Source organism: Ranitomeya variabilis, chromosome 4 (assembly GCF_051348905.1).
Source record: "Ranitomeya variabilis isolate aRanVar5 chromosome 4, aRanVar5.hap1, whole genome shotgun sequence".
Classification (NCBI taxonomy): domain Eukaryota; kingdom Metazoa; phylum Chordata; class Amphibia; order Anura; family Dendrobatidae; genus Ranitomeya; species Ranitomeya variabilis.
In genome coordinates, this window is record NC_135235.1 from 516,367,219 (window position 1) to 516,382,720 (window position 15,502).

At 47.5% G+C, this 15,502-nt stretch overlaps 1 long non-coding RNA gene across 1 annotated transcript; it reads right to left on the reverse strand.

Moving 5' to 3' along the window:
- Positions 1 to 2,316: 2,316 nt before the first annotated feature.
- Positions 2,317 to 14,882, reverse strand: LOC143765468 (uncharacterized). Its single transcript, XR_013213398.1, has 2 exons — positions 14,773 to 14,882; positions 2,317 to 3,235 (listed from the first exon to the last, which is right to left on the reverse strand). It is a non-coding gene; the product is annotated as an uncharacterized LOC143765468 (long non-coding RNA).
- Between the last annotated feature and the right edge of the window lie 620 nt (positions 14,883 to 15,502).

The window sequence follows — 15,502 nt, forward strand, 5'->3', positions numbered from 1 at the left end:
AGACTGGAGTACATTTGTACAAAAATTACACAACTTTTTAAAAAAGTAACAATTGATGAATCAGCCGAAAACACTAAACCCTGTCCAAAATGTGAATATTATTTAAAAAAAAAAAAATCTTCATAAAATAGACTTACAAAAAAGTGAAAATTAAAAGAGGAATAAGGCCTAAATTAATAAACAGGGCAAAAACTAAACTAGACAACAAAAAGGTGAATATGTAATAATGAATTACAGCCCTATGAGCCCATTAACTGTTCTGCTTAGCTTTACAAGGATCGGCAAGAAAATCTGTCGACTGCATCACTTTGTCATTAGCCTATAAAGCACCACTCCGGTGGGTTTTTTCTTTTAATTCAGCATTGGAGTGGTGCTGCTAATCAAAGTTCCCTGTGGAGCGCCCCCCCCCCCCCCCGTAAGGGCAATGGGGTACTCGGTACCGGGTCCTTCAGCTCAGGAGATGTCACGGTGGCCGACCCTGCTTAGGGGTCCGCTGGGGTGATGTTATGGCAGCAAGATGGTATACCTTCCCACAGGTGAAGTGTGCCCCAGGGCTTCCCAGAGTGTAGGTGATGGATGGCGGATGATGTAGGGCGCAGTGAATAACGAGGACACAAGGTTGCAGTCTCTTTACCTTTACTGAAGACTTCAGCATCCACAGTCCAGGGTACAGACCACAGGGTAGGCAGAGTCCAACTGGTCCGAAGGCAAATCCAGAGTCCCCTTATCCAGGTGGAAATCAGTAGCCTTCCTTTAGCGCATGGATGTTGTAGTACCTCCCTGCTGAGCTTCTCGGTAAGGTCCTCACAACTGTTGTAATGTTCTAGATGTTATGTCTTCCTCTCTGTCCCCCAGATGGTATGGATAGGACAAACCCGTATGACTGATGGCCTGAGGCTTTTTACAGGGACCCTAGAGACGCCCCGGCCCCCACAGTTGCCACCATGCCTCCTGGGTATAAGGTCGGGCAGCCAACGTGGAATTGAATGTCCTGCCGGTCTCTGGAGCAAGGCTTGGAGACGGTTGCTCCCTCGGTGTCCGGCCACCGGCTTCTGCGCCTCAGAAGGAGGCAGCCTTTTACAGGGCAGAACTCCTTCTGGTTTTATCTCCTTGTGCTATGACTTCGTTTCTCACCCTCTACAACACAATTCTCTTCGTGTCCTTTCTTAGGCCTCTTTCACACTTCAGTTGTTTGGCGTCAGTCTAAAACCGCCAGTTTCCTCAAATAACGGATCCGTCATTTTTTTTTGGCGGATCCGTTATTTTCCCATAGACTTGCATTGGCGACGGATTGTGACGGATCGAAATTTGGCGGACGTTGTCTAGACATAGACGGACATTGAAACGTTTTTTGTCAACGCCGAAATGACGGTTCACGGCGGATCCGTCGCGTCCGTCATTCCATAGAATGGCCGCCTATGGGCGACGGATCCGTCGGGACCGTCATTTCGGCGGATCCGTCGCCCCAATCCGCTTTTTCAATTCCGCATGCTCCAAAAAGTAGATACTTTTCCCAGACAACCCCCAAGTAACGGATCCGTCAAAAAAACCGGATCCGTTGGAACCGTTTTCTCAACAATTGTGACGGATCCGTCGATCCGTCACTATGTCGGAAGTGACTGACGCCAAACAACTGAAGTGTGAAAGAAGCCTTAGGATGCTGCCGCACGTGGGGCAGGCGCAGCTCGGTAGCCTTCTATCTAGGCCTCTGACAGGATCCCACCCCTGTCAGTGACCCTCTGTCTGCAGCTCCGATGTTCCTCCTTTCCCCCTGTCTGCGTGACAGGTGTTGCCTGGGCAAAGCCCAGTCAGCTTCTGACTAACTTTCTATCCAGCCCACCAGTTTTACCCTATTGTGAGGAGTGCCCTAGTAGATAGGAGCAAGGCTCCCCCTTGTGGTCTGGAGTGAGAAGTGTGGTGTATGGTTTGTGATACCTGGTAGGAAGATCTCCTTTATTGCCATCAGAAGTAATATCACTCCCCCTGGTAGAAGAATGACATTACTGCAACGACCAGGACTCTGGGGCGCTGCACTTGCCTCTAGTATTATACTCACCAGCTGCCATCTTCAGCTCTTCCGGCGCCATCATCTTGTGATCACAAGTCTGACTGGAAGTCAGAGGTAACGGTCACAAGCCCTCATTGTAAGACTATGGGAGCCTCATTCTGGCCTCATGTTTTGGCTACTACTTGCACAGACAGTGTAGACACCAATACAGAGCACCATGAACACCTGGAGACAAGGAGGTCTCAGGGCATGCATATGAAGTGATATGTGGGAAAAATGGTCAACAGCAGGACAAAGTATAGAAAAGGTTTGAAAAATGAGGCTTTAATTAGGGGGTTATCACCTTTAATGAGCAATTACAGTACATGCTATTATTTCTACAGTAGTGCACTACATGACTTGGTCTCGTGTGTCCAGTGTCCTTATGATGCCTCGTGATCCAGTGCCATTGCAATACCCAGTGATCCAGAGGACTCTGTAATCCTTGGCGAGTCATGTGAAGGTCTCTCACCTTTGATATTCCAAATAGGATTATAGAGAAAAGCTAAAATTTGTTTGGAAATGATTGTCTTGGCATAAAAACATTGTGTAATGCAAGCCCCAAAGCCAAGCCAGTTTGGAATGGGTTCCAGGCCTATATACGATATGTCTTTACACACTTCAGTGATGAAATACAGGGGCATAACTATAGTAGGTACAGGGATTGCAACTCACCCAGGCCCTGGAGCCTAAGTGGCCCAAAATGTCACTTTGTTCTATATGAAAAGACCATTACTATTAAAGACTTTTCAATAATTGGGGGCCCTCTTGGAGCTTTTGCATTGGGGCCCATGAACTTCAAATTACGCCACTGATGAAACAGAAGTGTTCACAGATGAATGCAGGGGATGGCGGGGTGGACAACTGACACACATGGAACTAAACAGAACAGAAAGCAATAATGGGAACATATATATTGAAAAAAGGGGAGTTTGACCAATAAATGCTGGAAGATTATTCCTTACTTGCTGCACAAAAAATCCTTAGTCAGTACCAGTTGGTGCAGCTGATCATAAATCTCATGTCGTCCACTTTTCTGTTTCCTAGTTGTACTTGGGGCGCACTCTCCTTTTCTTCTATTCCAGGACTGATCTGGGTCTCATCTGTTTTTGCAGCATCACCTTTAATTTTCTCATCAGTTGACCTGGTGTTCCCTGTCTGATTAAAATCTTTATCTTTCTCCATTATCTGTAAAGCAAGTACAAAACCCACATATAGAAATAATTAGAACCACCAAGCACAGTGTTTCTCATGGAGAGATGCATCACAATTTCAGGAAGGGTAACGTTTCGCCTTGTGGAGAGTGACATGCCAGGGTAAGGCTACTTTCACACTAGCGTTTTTTTTAATCCGGCGCAATCCGTCGTTTTGGGCAAAAAACAGATCCTGCAAATGTGCCCGCAGGATGCGTTTTTTGCCCATAGACTTGTATTGCCGACGGATCGCGACATATGGCTATACGTCGCGTCGGTCGTGCACTGGATGTGTCGTGTTTTGGCGGATCGTCGGCACGGAAAAACATTCAAGAGAACGTTTTTTCGTACATCACGTCTGCCATTTTCTACCGCGCATGCGCGGCCAGAACTCCGCCCCCTCCTCCCTGGACTTTAGAATGGGCGGATGCGTTGAAAAACTGCATCAGCTGCCCACGTCGTGCATAATTTTCACAACGTGCGTCGGTACGTCGCGCCGACGCTTAGCGACGGACCCATACCGACGGAAGTGTGAAAGTAGCCTAAGGAGTCTCATAAGCCATGCATGCTCCTCTGGGAAATTAAATATGCTAATTGCGTCTTCAAAGAGGAAGGACTTGAACTCTAGCGCCAGTAGCAATCCTAAAAGTTAATATTGACCCTTTAATGAGCCTTGCCACATGATTTAGGGTATGTGCACATGTCCGGATTTCCTGCAGAAATTTCCTGAAGAAAACCGGACATTTTCTGCAAGAAATCCACATTTTTTTTTGCGTTTTTTTTCCGTTTTTTTCGAGTTTTTTTTAGCATTCTGCAAGCGTAATTAGCTTGCAGAATGCTAAAGTTTTCCAAGCGATCTGTAGCATCGCTTGGAAAACTGACTGACAAGTTGGTCACACTTGTCAAACATAGTGTTTGACAAGTGTGACCAACTTTTTACTATAGATGCTGCTTATGCAGCATCTATAGTAAAAGATAGAATGTTTAAAAATAATAAAAAAAATGGTTATACTCACCCTCTGCAGACAACCAATCTCCTCAGCGGCGTCCGTTCCTATAGATGCCGGTGTGGTTCAGGACCTTCGATGACGTCGCGGCTTGTGATTGGTCGCGTGAGTCACATGAGCGGTCACGCGACCAATCACAAGACAGCGACGTCATCACAGGTCCTGAACCACACCATCTATAGGAACGGAAGAGAGAGCATGCACCGGAGAGGCGGGAACACTTCGGGGGCCATCAGAGGGTGAGTATATCACTATTTTTTATTTTAATTCTTTTTTTTTTTACCAATTATATGGTGCCAAGTCCGTGGAGGAGAGTCTCCTCTCCTCCACCCTGGGTACCAACCGCACATAATCTGCTTACTTCCCGCATGGTGGGCACAGCCCCGTGCAGGAAGTAAGTAGATCAATGGACTCCTAGGTGTGCGGAATCCCCGCAATTCCGCATTTTTAATGAACATGTTGCTTTTTTTTCCGCGATGCGATTTTTTCGCAGAAAAAAATGCAACATTTGCACAAAAAATGCGGAATACCCTGTAAATAATAGGAGGCATATGTAAGCGTTTTTTCGCGTTTTTATCACGTTTTTATAGCGAAAAAAACGCGAAAAATCCTGAACGTGTGCACATGGCCTTAGGGTAAAAGCCAGACCAGAATCTCAATTTCCAGACATGTGTTTCAGGTTGTTTCCTCTCCTCAATGCAAAGCGTGAGATCTGATTTGGTTAGGTGAGAGACCTCTGACTGGTGTCTAAGGGCGCCGGAGTCACAGTACAGTACAAAACATCGCATAGCACTTGGCCCAGTGTTACTCTATGGAGCAGCTCACATGTGTTTATTTTTTCATGTCGAATTGGCATATGAGAACAATCGCAGCATGCTGCGATTGACACCGAGACTTGGCTGAGTCTCGGCTTCCTCGCACCCATATAAGTCTATGGATGCGAGTGACACAATGCACAGCTCTCAGATATTAACCGAGTGCGCTGCGATATACGCTGACGCCAGCAGCAGAGGAGATGGAGAAATTACTTTCTCCGCAGCTGTGCTCCAATCCTCTCTGTGCGTGAGGATCAGAGCACAGTAGCATGACACTCGGCTCCTGCTCGCTGCAGAACAGGAGTCAAGGGTCATAAGCATCAGATGCCATAAGCTGGTGTGACTCCAGCCTAAGCGGTAACGTTTCTTCTTGATAAGAGTGACATGTCTGACATACCAGAGTTAGGAGACTTCTATGCCATGCTATGCTCTCCACAAGGAGACACACTACCCCTTAGGCTGCCGTCACACTAGCAGTATTTGGTCAGTATTTTACATCAGTATTTGTAAGCCAAAACCAGGAGTGGGTGATAAATGCAGAAGTGGAGCATATGTTTCTATTATACTTTTCCTCTATTTGTTCCACTCCTGGTTTTGGCTACAAATACTGATGTAAAATACTGACCAAATACTGATAGTGTGACGGCAGCCTAAGACTCCAGTCAGAGGCCTCTCATACAGTCAAATCAGAGCTCATGCTTCGCACTGAACAGGGGCAACACCCTGAAACATGTGACTTCAAGTTGGGATTCTGGTTTGGCTTTTATCCTAAGGGCTCGCTCACACTTGCGATGAAATCGGATTGCACTGGGCCTAATGTTAAACTATAGGGCAAGTCACATCTGCGATTTTTTTTCTCATGACAATTTGGCATGCGAAAACAATCGCAGCATGCTGTAAATGGCTGCGAGAATTGGATCGCACGCACTTATACAACTCTATGGGTGCGTGTGAAACATAGCACTGCACTCTGTTATCACCCGAGTGCAATGCGATTCCTGTGGATGCCAACAATGGAGAAATTAAATTCTCCTTCTCCTCTGCACCTGTGCTGCGATTCTCTAATGCAAGAGGAGAAGGAGCACAGAGCACTGACAGTCAGTCACGCTCGCAGCGGAGCAGGAGCTGAGTGTCATTAGCATATCACATCAGATTCTCTCACATCCGATGCCATATGCTTGTGTGACTCTGGCCAGAAACTGTCAGATTCTCCGGTAAAGAGGTTGGCCACATTCCCTTGTCAGCTTTCCTCACACACAGATCAGCAGTTCTGTCCATACAATGGCCACTGGTGGGAGAGCAGTGACCAGACCTGTCCACCAGCTTTTTGTCTAAGATGCATTCTTACTGTCAGCCTCCAGGTGGCAGCATATTAAGCCATGGTTCCTAGGTCCCCTACTGAAGTGACTGAGAAATACTGATTGCGACACATGGATTAAAGCACACCAGTACTATTTTTTTGCTTTGCATATGTGAAAAACACTGAGATCTGAATGACGACTTACACAGACCCTAAAATGCATCTGTATTGCCAAGCCTATGGGACCCATACTTCACTTTCCATCAAAGCATTCTACAAGTTGAAAATACTCGTATAAGCCCGGGATCACACATACGCGAGATACGGCCGAGTCTCACAGGTGAAAACCCAGCTCTGGCGCCGGCACTCCGGAGCGGAGCGTGCAGCTGCACAGCAATACATATAGCTGCACGCTCCGCTCCGGAGTGCCGGCGCCAGAGCTGGGTTTTCACCTGCGAGAGTCGGCCGTATCTCGCGTATGTGTGTTCCTGGCCTAATACTGCCTATAGTCGTGTAGATTGTAAGACAAACGAGGGCAGGGCCATCTCCCCTCTGTATCAGACCCTCAGTTTGATGTATGTATGTACCCCTTTTCACATGTACAGCACCCTGGGATTAATGCAGCTTTAAAGAAGTTGTCCACTACTATAACCTTTTTTTTTTTTTTCCATAAATCTTGCTATTATGTGCCACTGAAAACATCTACTTTTTTTATTTTAGCAATATTACCTTTTATCATGCTGTAGCAGCACATCTTTAGTGCTGGATTCAGCTCTCATGGGGTTAATCGACAACTTCCTTTCTCCTGAGATATTGTGCTCTAATACTACAAGTTCCATGATGCATTGCACTGGCCTCTAAGCCCGAACCTACCACACCCACTCCAAAACACACCCCAACCCCTCCCTCCTCTCCCTCCTCTATCTTCAAAAAGATTTGTGATGTCATTTCTGTCCAACCTCCTCTTTTACATTTGTCCAACCCACACTCCATTACAGATAGATAGAGGGAAAGATAGATAGATAGATAGATAGATAGATAGATAGATAGATAGATAGATAGATAGATAGATAGATAGATAGATAGATAGATAGATAGATAGATAGATAGATCTATGTCTATTTCCATAGATATGTCCATATCCATGTTTCTAAACCCCTTCACCCCTGGAGCTTTTTTCGTTTATCGCTCCCCTTCTTTCCAGAGCCATAATTTTTCCGTCAATATGGCCATGTGGGGGCTTATCTTTGGCGGGACAAGTTCTACTTTTGAACGACACCATTGGTTTTACCAGGTCGTGTAACAGAAAATGTGAAATAAATTCAAAGTGCAATGAAATGGCAAAAAAACTGCAATCCCACACTTGCTTTTTGCTTGGCTTTTTTGCTAGGTTCACTAAATGCTAAGGCTGTGCACACGTTGCGGATTTGATTGCAGATCCGCAGGGTTTTTTGCCGCACTGAATTGCATCAAATCCGCAGTGTAGTGCACAACCAATGTAAGTCTATGGGAGCCGTAGACTTGTTGTGCACATGCTGCGGGAAAAGCCGCACCGAAACGCAGCTTTTTTTTCTCGCAGCATGTCACTTCTTTTGTGCGGAACTGCATCGTTTCTGCAACTTTACACTTTCATTGAGTTGGGGCACATCCGCAGCAAAGCCGCAGATGTAAAAAAGATCTGCAGTTTTGCTGCGGATGTGGGTCCGAGAAACGCTGCAGCTCGGGAGGATGGAAGTGTGTGGGCGGTGACGGTGTGCGTGTATGTGTGCGTGGGCGGGGTCTGCGGGCTGTTCGGATGTGTGCGGCGCTGTGCGGGACTGTTCAGGTGTGTGCGGGGTCTGCGGGCTGTTCGGATGTGTGCGGCGCTGTGCGGGACTGTTCAGGTGTGTGCGGGGTCTGCGGGCTGTTCGGATGTGTTTGGGACTGTTCAGATGTGTACAGCCCTGTGCGGGACTGTTCGTGTGTGTGCGGGACTGTTCAGGTGTGTGCGGGGCTGTGCAGGGGGTCTTTTGGGGTGTGTCTGCAGGCATCATCCGATGGGACTACAAGTACGCAGCATCCAATCTGCAGCTCATTCGGATGTAATCCGGACAGTGGACACACACCCTACGCTATTGTAGCACCCCCACCGCCGCAGGGCCGAGGGGTACCCGGTACCGGGCCTACGAGTCTCTGCTTCTGGGGGTTGTCACGGCGGCTAGGCCCCGGTCCGTGACCCTGCCGTGGGGCGCACAGTGAATGATAGGTGTGGATGTTGGTGGTGCAGTTGTGGGGTGCAGGTCGCGGTAAATAACGAGGACACCAGGTTGCAGTCTCTTTACCTCTTTACTGGAGATCTCTGAGTCCTCAGTCCAGAATACGGTTCACCAGGCTGCGCAAGTCCGGCCGGTCCAATGGCACCTCCAGAGTTCACTTCACAGGTGGAAATCGGTGCCTTCCTTCTTAGCGCTATGTGTTGTAGTCCTTCCCTGCTGTGCTTACAGAAAGTACCCCACAACTGTTGTGTCTGTTTCTTAAGTTCCCTCACAACTCGATTAAATGATGTTCTTCTAATCGTCCGTCCCTTCCTGATGTTACAGTTAGAACGGCACCCGTTTGTCGGGTAGGCCTGGAGTTCTTCCGGGACCCTAGAGACGCCCCTCTCCCGCAATTGCCTCCCAAGACTTCATAGGTGATATGTGTTAGACAGCCCGCCTTAGACTGACTGTCCTGCCGCTGTTTAGAGTATTGCTTGAAGCTGAATGTTATAATACTCCCTCGGCGTTCCGGCCACCGGTAGTGCGCCTCAGTAGGGTGTTGCTCCGGTCTTACAGCACGACCCCTACTGGAATTCTCCTATTGCTTGATCTCGTTTCTCACTCAGCACAATCTATCTCGCTTCTAGTCCTTTTTTGGGCCCCGCCGCTTCCCGGAGCTGGCGCGGACCCGTTACGTTCTTTCCAATGCCAAGCCTCTGTCAGGATCCCACCCCTGACAGAGACCCTACTGTCTCTTCCTCCACAACACCCTCTGCCACTAGGTGTTGCTTCGTCCAATCCAGTCAGCTTTCTGATCTAACTTCCTGCCTGACCCCCAGTTTACCCACTATGGTGGGGAGTGGCCTAATGAATAGAACCCTTAGCTCCCCCCGGAGGCCCAGCTGTGAAATGTATTGGTGTCTGTGATACCTGATCAGATGAACTCCTTCAGTGCCATCGGACGCACCGTAGCTCCCCTTAGTGGCGGAGCCACAGTACTGCAACGACCAGGACTCTGGGGCGCTGCACTATCAATACATCTATCAATAGATATACACTCACCGGCCACTTTATTAGGTACACCTGTCCAACTTCTTGTTAACACTTAATTTCTAATCAGCCAATCACATGGCGGCAACTCAGTGCATTTAGGCATGTAGACATGGTCAAGACAATCTCCTGCAGTTCAAACCGAGCATCAGTATGGGGAAGAAAGGTGATTTGAGTGCCTTTGAACGTGGCATGGTTGTTGGTGCCAGAAGGGCTGGTCTGAGTATTTCAGAAACTGCTGATCTACTGGGATTTTCACGCACAACCATCTCTAGGGTTTACAGAGAATGGTCCGAAAAAGAAAAAAAATCCAGTGAGCGGCAGCTCTGTGGGCGGAAATGCCTTGTTGATGCCAGAGGTCAGAGGAGAATGGGCAGACTGGTTCGAGCTGATAGAAAGGCAACAGTGACTCAAATCGCCACCCGTTACAACCAAGGTAGGCCTAAGAGCATCTCTGAACGCACAGTGCGTCGAACTTTGAGACAGATGGGCTACAGCAGCAGAAGACCACACCGGGTACCACTCCTTTCAGCTAAGAACAGGAAACTGAGGCTACAATTTGTACAAGCTCATCGAAATTGGACAGTAGAAGATTGGAAAAACGTTGCTTGGTCTGATGAGTCTCGATTTCTGCTGCGACATTTGGATGGTAGGGTCAGAATTTGGCGTAAACAACATGAAAGCATGGATCCATGCTGCCTTGTATGGAGCATCTTTGGGATGTGCAGCCGACAAATCTGCGGCAACTGTGTGATGCCATCATGTCAATATGGACCAAAATCTCTGAGGAATGCTTCCAGCACCTTGTTGAATCTATGCCACGAAGAATTGAGGCAGTTCTGAAGGCAAAAGGGGGTCCAACCCGTTACTAGCATGGTGTACCTAATAAAGTGGCCGGTGAGTGTATCTATCCAGACACATCTACAGATAGATATATGAATAGATAGATGTATGCATCTATAGATCTATCTATATGTAGATCTGTCTATCCATTTCATCTATCATCTATCTGTCTATCTGTGTGTTTAATGGAGTGTGGGTTGGACAAATGTAAAAGAGGAGGTTGAACAATAATGACATCACAAATCTTTTTTTTTTTTGTTCAATAATACATCTTTATTTTGCTTTCAAAAACGCACCAAAACGCCTAAAAACCGCAAAGAAAGCGATTTAAAAAATGCATCAAAACCGTGCAAAAAACTGCATAAAAACGCATCAAAACCTCATTATAATTGCATCAACACTGCACCAAAACCGCACCAAAAACTGCATAAAAAATGCACAAAAACCGCACCAAAAACTGCATCAAAACCGCACCAAAAACTGCATCAAAACCGCACCAAAAACTCCATCAAAACCGCACCAAAACCACACCAAGAACTGCATCAAAACCGCACCAAAAACTGCATCAAAACCGCACCCAAACTGCAAACTGCACCAAAACAGCAAAACTGCACTAGATTTTGATGCAGTTTTTATGCAGTTTTTGGTGCAGTTTTGATGCTTTTTTTGGTGCGGTTTATGCGCGGTTTTAATGCCGTTTTTGGAAATAAGTAAATAAACGGAAAATGTGCATGATTTGAATGGAAACATGCATGAAAAAACGGATTCCAAGCCCGGATTCATCATTTCACAGCTCAGTTTCATACATTTTTTTGCTGGATCCGTCGCTGTGCGTTTTTTCGCCGGACAGAAAAAACGTTCCTCTGTATGTGTTTTCCATCCGGCGGAAACAGCTTTTTTGACGGATCCGGCAAAAAACGGATGAAACGTGTGGCCATCAGGCGCAATCCGGCGCTAATACAACTCTATGAGAAAAAAACGTATCCTGCGGAAAAAAATGGATCCGTTTTTTTCAAAACTCACCGGATTGTGCCTCATGGCAAAAACCTGATGTGTGAAAGCAGCCAAATATATGGATAGATACATCTATGTATCTATCTATAAATATATCTATGGATAGATATATCCATAGATATATAATTGAAAGGCCGATGTTTCTAAGGCCTCTTTCACACTAGCGTCGTGCACTGCATGTCGCAATGCGTCGTTGTGGAGAAAAAACGCGTCCTGCAAAGTTGTCTGCAGGATGCGTTTTTTCTCCATAGACTTTTATTAGCGACGCAGCGCAACGGCCCCTTACCAATGCTAGTGTGAAAGCAGCCTAAGGCTACTTTCACACTTGCGTTTTTAGCAATCCGTCTTTTTGGTAAAAAAACGGATCCTGAAAATGTGCTCGCAGGATGTGTTTTTTACCCATAGACTTGTATTAGTGACGGATCGCGACGGATGGCCACACGTTGCGTCCGTCGTGCAACGGATGCGTCGTGTTTTGGCGGACCGTTGGCACGTTCGTCGCATCCACCATTTTCTACCGCGCATGCGCGGCCAAAACTCCGCCCCCTCCTCCCCAGACTTCAGAATGGGCAGCGGATGCGTTGAAAAACTGCTTCCGCTGCCCACGACGTGCACAAATTCCACAACGTGCGTCAGTATGTAGGCCCGACGCATAGCGATGGACCCGTACCGACGCAAGTGTGAAACAGGCCTTAATGAGCGTTTAATTTAATAAAAAAACGGAAAAAAACACGGCGTGGGCTCCCGCGCAATTTTCTGCACCAGAGGGGGAAAGCCGACGGCCGGGGGCCAATATTTGTAGCCTGCTATGAATATCAGCCCGCAGCTGTCTGCGTAGCCTTTACTGGCTATTAAAATAGGGGGACCCCCCCAAAAAAAAATGACGTGGGGTCCCCCCATATTTTATAGCCAGAAAGGCTACGCAGACAGCTGCGGGCTGATATTCATAGCCTAGAGAGGGGCCATGGATATTGGTCCCCCCCCGGCTACAAATACCAGTCCGCAGCCGCCCCAGAAATGGCGCATCTGTAAGATGCGCCAATTCCGGCACTTAGCCCCTCTCTTCTCACTCCCGTGTAGCGGTGGGATATGGGGTAATAAGGGGTTAATGTCACCTTGCTATTGTAAGGTGACATTAAGCCGGGTTAATAACGGAGAGGCGTCAATAAGACGCCTATCCGTTATTAATCCAATACTAAAAAAGGGTTAAACACGCACACATTAGGAAAAAGTATTTTAATATTCTTCATTTCACCATACTTACCATACTTCAGCCCCTGCAAAAAACGTAAAATAATAAACCGTATACTACCTGTCCGCCGTAGTCCAATTAATAACGAGTGTCCCACGACTATCTCCCCTATAGAACAGTGACATCAGGTGATGTCACTGCTCTATAGGACCCTCACTGACACACTGACAGGAGACAATGGCTCCTGCAGTGCATCACTGAGGTTACTAAAGTTCACTGGTCTCACTTTATGGCAAAAAGCTGCGTGGGAACTTCCTCACACAGCAATGCCATAAAGTTAGACTAGGGACTATTTTCTCACAGGGGCGTAGGAATACATTGTGGGAAATACATTGTGGAAGGATACCTTCCTCCCCTCATTGTGTTCCTGGGGCCACTGGAGAGTGGTTGCATCAGCAGATGCTCCTGCTCTCCACGGGAGATCGTCGAGGGACACTCGTTTTAATTGGATTTCTGCGGATCAGGGAGTATAGTGTTTGTTTATTATTTTAATATTTTTTACAGATGACAATGGCTTCGGGGATCAAAGTGACAAGTGATGGTGAGTATGTAATCTATGTTATATGTACTGTATGTCTGTATGTATGTATGTACTGTATGTGGCATGTCGCATGATGTTGCATGTCGTCGCATGGTGCATGTTGTCGCATGCTGCATGTCGCATGGTGTCACATGCTGCATGTCGTCGCATGCTGCATGTCTCGCATGCCGCATGTCGTCGCATGTCGCAGCATGCTGCATGTCGTCGCATGGCGCATGTCGTCGCATGCTGCATGTCGCATGTAGTCGCATGATGCATGTCGTCGCATGCCACAAGTTGTCGCATTGCGCATGTCGTCGCATGGTGCATGTCGCATGCTGCATGCCGTCGCATGGTGCATGTCGTCGCATGCCACATGTCGTCGCATGGCGCATGTCGTCGCATGGTGCATGTCGCATGTAGTCGCATGGTGCATGTCGTCGCATACCACATGTCGTTGCATTGCGCATGTCGCCGCATGGTGCATGTCGCCGCATGGTGCATGTCGTCGCATGGCGGATGTCATTGCATGGTACATGTCGCATGCCGTCGCATGGTGTGTGTTGTATGTATGTATGTACTGTATATGTATATGTGTTTTGTTTTTTTTTACATTCAACACATTAGCCGGATGATGGGACTACTACTGTCCCATCATTGGCTAATGTGTCACTCACTGCCACTGTAGCAGGCATAGCCCGGTGGGACTTGTAGTCCCATCGGACGATGCCTGCACACAGACACACACACACAACACACACCCCAAAGACCACCCCCCAGCACATACCGGCGCCGTTCCGCACAGCGCTGGCGCCCGGGACCGCACAGCATCGGCGACCGCACAGCACAGGCGCCGGGGACCGCACAGCACCGGCGCCCGCCCGCACATCCCTGCCTAGCCCCGCCCGCCCCCAGCACGGCCCCGCAGGCAGCCTCAGCCCCGCCCACAGCCCAGTCACTCTTTATGAGTGACTGCTGTCTGTGGAGCCTGGGGTCACGCCTGCTACTGACGTCACGTCAATTTCCAGAGTCTGGAAATTGACGTGACGTCGGCGGAAATGAGCGGCGGCTGAAGCCTGGGGGTCACGTGACCCGGACTCAGCCACCATCATAGCGCCGCTCACAGGCGAAAACGGCTAAAGAAGGTATTTACACAATTCATCAGGGGCCCCGGGGGGATACATAGGGGGGTTAATTGAAAGTAGTGGACAACCCCTTTAAAAATAAATGACAATAATAATAACACTTGTTCATAAGCTCCAAGTGTAACTATATGGACTGTGTACATGGAGCCTAATGGCCCGTTACAATAATCACAGAATGCTTCCGGAATACAGAATGGATGTAGTTCTGCAGGAAACAGGCAGTAACACAGCTACAACATACGCAGGCTCAAAAGCATTGAGATTCATCCGTTTCACAATATGGCACCCCACTAACAATGATCATAGTACATGACCCACTCTGCAAAGCTCATATAAACGCTTCCATTACCGTCACACAGCAGCAGAGAAGACTGTCATACCCTTCCTTGTGTCTAGGAGGAGTCTGGTGACATCACAGTGCTGCCCACATTGTGCTACAGGAAGTGTGTACAGGACTGTGCCTGCAGCTGATCTTAAAGGAAAACTACACCCAAAAAGATCCCTACATCAGCTGTACAGGCAATACTACTCTATTGTTTCTGGTCAGGCTGATGGCACCCCCTGATGTAGCAGCAAAAACACAGTGTTAACTTCAGCAGTTTTTCACACACAAGCCTCCCTAGGAACACTCATTTCACAATAATCTTGTAGTGTAAACAGGCTGTCAATCAGCCTATAAACAACAAAATGCTCATTCAGTGGGTGAAATTATTTTTCCAGTACCACCAGGTGATTTTTTAAAAAATATTTCACCACCGGATAGGTGTCGATAATATACTTTCCCTGTGTACACTTCCCTGTGTATTGTAAAAGACTTAGGCTACGTGCCCACGATCCAGAAGTAGCAGCGTTTTGGATGCAGCGTATGATCACTGCGTCCAAAGAGCTGCGTTCTGTTGAACGCAGGTAAATCTGCATGTTTTCACTGAACCATGCGGCTTTACTGCATCCAATACATACTATTAGGGCACGTTCACACATTCAGTATTTGGTCAGTATTTTACCTCAGTATTTGTAAGCCAACACCAGGAGAGGAATAATCAGAGGAAAAGTATAATAGAAACATATGCACCACTTCT